Source organism: Eublepharis macularius, chromosome 18, assembly GCF_028583425.1.
Source record: "Eublepharis macularius isolate TG4126 chromosome 18, MPM_Emac_v1.0, whole genome shotgun sequence".
Taxonomy (NCBI): Eukaryota; Metazoa; Chordata; class Lepidosauria; order Squamata; family Eublepharidae; genus Eublepharis; species Eublepharis macularius.
This window is the reverse complement of record NC_072807.1, coordinates 36,444,943-36,451,352: the sequence shown is the minus strand read 5'-3', so window position 1 is coordinate 36,451,352 and position 6,410 is coordinate 36,444,943.

Sequence of the window (6,410 nt, the reverse complement as noted above, 5' to 3'; positions counted from 1 at the left end):
GTTTCATCTCTGCATTCAACATTATGCTATAGATCCAGAGGAGTTAGCCGTGTTAGTCTGTAGTAGCAAAATCAAAAAGAGTCCAGTAGCACCTTTAAGACTAACCCATTTTATTGTAGCATAAGCTTTCGAGAATCACAGTTCTCTTCGTCAGATGCATGGAGGGCAGAAAGAAACTGGTCAGATATAGAGGAGGAGAGGGGAGGGGAGGAGGAGAGGAGGGATGTAAACAACTCCTTTGATATGGAGATGCAAACAGCTCCTTTTGATGTGGGGATCAGTTTGCTTGTGTAAAGGTTCAAAGGAGTTTGCCGTGTTAGCCTGTAGTAGCAAAATCAAAAAGAGTCCAGCAGCACCACCAAGACCATACAATTCCACTGCAGCACAAGCCTTCGATAACCACAGCCCTCCCCGCCAGATGCATCTGACAAAGAGAACTGTGGTCCTCGAAAGCCCACGTCAGGTGCCACTGGACTCTCCCTGACCCCGCCTCTGTAAAGGAAATCAGTTACCTGTGATAATAAGATAACCATTCATAGTCCCTATTCAGTCCCAGCTTGACAGAGTCAAATTTACATATGAATTCCAATCCAGCAGCTTCCCGTTGGATTTTGCTAGTTTTCAAATTTTCTGCTACCACACCCTATTGTTTACCCTACTGTCCTGCTGAATGTCCCACACTGTGTAATCCGCCTCGGGTCTCAGTGAGAAAGACAGACTATAAATGACATAAATAAAATAAAAAATAAATAAAATTGTGAATCATATTGTATTTTGCTCAGTGAATGTCTTGGCTGTACTGTATTCACTTGCACTGTATAAGCCACCTTGGAACTCACTGAGAAATGAGGATGAGAGCGAGAGAGAGGGCAGAGAGAGGGGAGAGATTTCTGGTAGAAGAAAGCACGGCAGGAACGCTTTCTAAAATATAGTACAGGCTTCTTAAGCAAACCCAAAGGAGTTGCCTCAAAGACTGAGCTGGTGTGAGCTAGTATAATGGTTAAAGTAGGGGTCCCTGAATTTGTTGAGCTTCTGGACACTTTTGGCGTTTTGAGGTACGGCAGTGGGCACCACTGCAAAATGGCTGTCCTGGGAGGCCAGACCAATCTCAAAGCTGCTGGGCAATTATAGAAAGGTTGAGAGGGGCCAAGCCACGCATCCTCCTTTTTAACAGGGGAAGCTAATTCCAAATGGGTGCTACCTGAAGACCCCATCCTGGCCCGGGGTCTTCTGAAGCAGCCTTACTTCATTGAGATGGAGGAAAGTCAGGGTTGGCTCTTTGCTTTGGGGAAGAAAAGCTTGGGGGGAAGGCAAGTGGGTGCCAGCCATCAGGAAGCACATTGGCAGGTGCATGGTGCCAAGCTCAGTGGGTTTGAGAACAACCAGGTTCAAATTCCTCCTAGACGCTACGAAATTCATTGGGTGCAAAAGGCTGCAGCATTTATTATTCAAAGGTCTCCCAGCAAGCTTCCATGGCAGAGCAGAGATTCAAACCTGGGTCTCCTAAATTGTTTGAAATTCTAACCACTATACCACACTGGGGTATTTCAAACCATAATCTCTCTTTGAAAACCTTTTGTTGAAGAATGCTTTATAATTTGCTGTTTAGGGATGTTTACTACTGCGGTTTACTATTCTTGATTGTTTTCTGCTGTAACTATATATATGCGCAGATAAACACAGCTGAGTCTATGCTTCATACATCGGATGAAGTGGGATCAGTAAAGAAGAAAGCACCCGTCACCTTCTGCTAAATCTCTATGAGAGTCCATTTTATGAGAGGGCTTCCCCAGACTAAAAAGCCCCCCTTTTGCATGCTGTTTAGCAAGTGCATTTTATTCCCACCATGCCTCCAGGGACCACAGGGTACACAGTTCTCCCTTCTGCATTTTATCCTCACCACCACCTAATAAACTGGGTGAAGTTGCATCAATGCCACAAACAGAAGTTCTGGGCTTGGAGATGAGTTTGTGACATAAAGCAAGCCATGCAGAATCAGACCAAGGGGCCATCGAGACCGGCATCTTTTTTTCACAGCGCCTAAATCAGATGCCCCTGAGAGGTTTCCAACTAGTATATGGATGCCTTTTGTCAGGGCTTTTTTTCAGCTGGAATGTGGTGGAACAGAGTTCTGGCACCTCTTGAAAATGGTCACATGGCTGGTGGCCCCGCCCCCGATCTCCAGACAGAGGGGAGTTTAGATCGCCCTCCATGCTGCAGCAATCTAAATTCCCCTCTGTCTGGAGATCAGGGGGTGGGGCCACCAGCCATGTGACCATTTTCACCAAGGGAGATTTAAACTTTAAAAAACTCCCCCCTTGTTCCAGATGACCCAAAGTGACGTCATTGTATGGTCCTGTGCTGGCAACCCACTGAATTCCACCACCTTTCCCAGAAAAAAAGCCCTGCCTTTCATTATTTCTCCCACTCCCAGCACAAGTATGCAAAAGCTTACTGCTTCTGAACATTTTGTAATTGTGAACAATATCACTGCTGCTCTCCACTGCACTGTTTCGACTCTAGCTCATGACCCTTAGATCTATTTCAAGTCTTCTGTATATGTTTCAGAACTTAGAAAGCAAAGGAGACAACAGGTTTAAAAGAGAACCAAGCCATCACTGGCATAAATCTCTACTCTGTTAATGAAACGACGCCAAGGGTACTTTGAATACCTTTGGCCTCACAATGACTTCTAAAGTGAGATGATTGCAGGTTTGAAAATAGTGACATGTCCTCTTTTGCACCTGTCTTAAGTCAGAGAAAGGCTGTAATCCCATCCGGGCAAGGATGCCAGCTCGTTTAAGACCTCCGCAGGAAGGAGAAGCGTCTCTTGTTCAATAACATTTTTTTTAATAAAAAAATTCATTATGAGTTGGGGGCGCTTGTGAGGAATTAGAGAGCGGTTTGGTGATAAATGAATAAGAAATTCCTCCCTGGTACAAATCTCTTCTTCTGGAGAATACTACACTCCACCTTAACCAGAATCACACCACTGAAATCAATGGGCTTAGAAGGGCATTAGTCTGTTTATAATGGAACTGTAGCATCCTTTATTGAGCCAATCTATCTCTTTTTCTTACTGCTCAGGGGTGGATATTTAAGGATTCCACTCCTCCAAAACTACTGTTCAAAAAAAACCCTGCTGGGTACCATCAATTTTTCCATTTTCTCCAAAATCAAAAAGAGTCCAGTAGCACCTTTAAGACTAACCAATTTTATTTTATTGTAGCATAAGCTTTCGAGAATCAAGTTCTCTTCATCAGATGCCTGATCTGATGAAGAGAACTTGATTCTCGAAAGCTTATGCTACAATAAAATAAAATTGGTTAGTCTTAAAGGTGCTACTGGACTCTTTTTGATTTTGCTACTACAGACTAACACGGCTAACTCCTCTGGATCTATGTCCATTTTCTCCTTCACCCACACAGCCTTGCGTAGTGGATGGTGTTGGACTCAGAAGCCTAACGTATTTTAAGCTGATGTTTAGAACTGCCAATGTGTATCATGTGACCTTTTGTGCCCACGTTCTGTGCCAGGGTCAGATGCCCCTATAGTTCCTGCACTGTGCCCACCTTCTCTCAGATAAAATACTACATGTCTCTCAGAAACATATCCTACTGGATTTGATGAGGCTTATCCCCAAAGAAACATGCATGGGTTTGTGGCCCAAAAGCCCCAAAGGATTTTGAACCGGTCGTTCCAGGTATTTTGCAATATTTACCTAAACAATAAGAGCTCCCAACGAGAAAGTCCACATGTTTCTGTGTGCACAGTTCTCAGTCAGCCCAAGATTATCTGTATTTGCAAATCTTTTCTCGCCACTATCGCTTTGAACTGTTTGCCAAAGTCCAGGAGACTGCCTGTTGATTTCATGGCTAAATAAATGTTATCAAAAGCAATTGATGCTCTTACAAAGAATGCCTTGGATAGAAAACAGTGAAAACCAGTTTACAGATAGATCTCCTAATTCCCAAATGCACCCCCTCCTCCCCAAGTAGGGGCAAAAAGTCTCCCTCTGCAGTTGCACCCAGCAATTGACATTCAGAGGTTCACTACCTTTGCAAGTGCAAGCTACATTCAGCTATCAGGGGCTAATAGCCTTTGTAAATGTATCGAACCTCCCCCACCCACACACACACACACACATCCCATAGCAGTGAGTTCCACATGTTAATTATGTGATGTGTGAAGAAGTGCTTGGGTTTCTCAATCTTGAATCTACTGCCCGTCGTTTTCATTGGGCACCCCGGAAGGTCAAAGCCAGCACTTTGAATAGGTCTAGGGTTGCCAGCCTCCAGGTAGTGGCTAGAGATCTCCCGGAATTACAACTAGTCTCCAGGCCACAGAGATCAGTTCACCTGGAGAAAATAGCTACTTTGGGGGGTGGACTCTATGGAATTATGCCATGCCAAGGTCCTTTCCCTCCCCAAACCCCACTTTCTCCAGGTTTCACTCCCCAAATCTCCAGGAATTTCCCAACTTGGAGCTGGCAACCCTAAATAGGTCTCAGAAACAAACTAGTAGTGGCGGGGGCATAACATCAGTCCTGTCAATATTTTCATTGGTGTGCCCAGAACTGTCTGCGAGTCCCATTTATCAAGCACCGAGAATTCTTGAAATTTAGACCAGGGGAAAAAATCAGGTAAGGATTTCAACATTTAGGAAGGCATACACTCTTCACGTTCAAGTTTTTTTTAATATAACCAGCATGTTGTTGCCTTCAATGACTGTAGTTTATATAAGGCATAACGTTGTACCCATTTGTATTCCTGTTACTTATAGTTTAACTCTGCATTTATATCTGTAGTATGCAAACTCTCAATAAACGTTCTTGTGCTGTGTTAAAAAAAAAAGGGAAGGCATACACATTCTACACCTGGCACAGAAATCCAATAGCAAGAAATGTGTTGGCTAGATGTGTTGATTCTTACCAAGTGTGGGTGCTTCTCTTTGTTTTCTACAAACTTAACTACTCTGGAAAGAAGGCTTGCTGAAGCTAAGCAGATCTGGTCTGTGCCTGGATGGGAGACTCCCCGGGGAATTGCATGCATGCTGTTAGAATGGAAGAAAAACAGAATCTTAATATGTACTAAAACTTAATCTTTTGCACTAATTCCACCAAGCTGGAATTCTAAATTGGAAGCAAGCCCCTTGAAAGTAAGAATGAGAAAGTAAGAACGTCTCAAACTGGGCTGTAAAATATGCAGCTTGTAGAAGCCGGCTAACTAATTCATGAAGCAACTCATTAGTGGCACCTAATGCTAGAGGCAGTCCAAGGTCCATTTTGGCGTGTGCAAAGGTCTTCCCCTTACTCCCACGAGCCCATCGTTGCAAGCGTATCTATTTAACAGGCTGGAAGAAGAGCTAATTTGCTAAGCTGTGTTCTCTGCCATCAGTAGGAGCAGAGAAACAACCCCGGCCTGCTTGTCACAGACCTGAAATGCAAACCGCCTTCGCTGATTTCAGTGGGCTTTACACCCAAGCAAGTACAGGGAGGACAGCAGGCAGGCAGCCCAATCCAAAGCATGCTTATTGAACTTCACATTGAGAGTACAGGAGCTTTATTTATTTTTAAAAAATTGTATGATGCATCTCCAGACCTGCTGGAGGCAGCTGATGACAATAAAACAAAACCAAACAAAGAGAGAATAAAATATAAAAACACATCATTCCAAGTAAAACATATAAATAAAACAATTTCCATAACATATATAAATACAACCAAGTCAACTAAAAATGGCAATAAAGACACACAGTAAACACAAGCCAGGGCATAAAAGTATATAAAATGGAGCAGCCTAAAATGATATTGATCTAACCGTCTCAAAGCTTGGGGCTTGTTTCCTCCCAAGGGGCTTTACTCGCTAGCCAGTGTGCATAAGGCAGCAGCTATGCAGCCCAACCAGGCACATTTTCTTAGAAGTAAACCCCAACTTCAATGAGCTTTTGTCATAAATATTTTTCATTTACTTCATCTGTGCCCTGCTCTTTTCCCCAACCAGGACTGAAAGCAGCGTGCAACTTTCTCCCCTCCTGCTTTATATCCTCACAACAACCTTGTGAGGTGGATTCGGTTGAGAATGTGGCTGGCCCAAAGCCACCCAGCAAGCTTCCGTGGCAAGAGCAGGGATTTGAACCTGGATCTTCCAGATCCTTGTCTGACACTCTAGCCATCACTGGTGTCAGCGTAGCAGATCGGGACAGGGAGGGCAAGAAGGGATGAGCCGGTGCTCAACTCTTTGACCCTTTCTTATATGCCCAGGGAAATGCTGATCGCTACTTTGGGGTCAGAGAGGAATTTTCCTCCAGGCCAGCCTGACTGGGAATCCTGGAGGTTTTTTGCCTTCCTCTGAGCATAGATCAGGGGTCAGTGGGGTGGGGGGGAGCTGTGAATTTCCTGCATTGTGTAG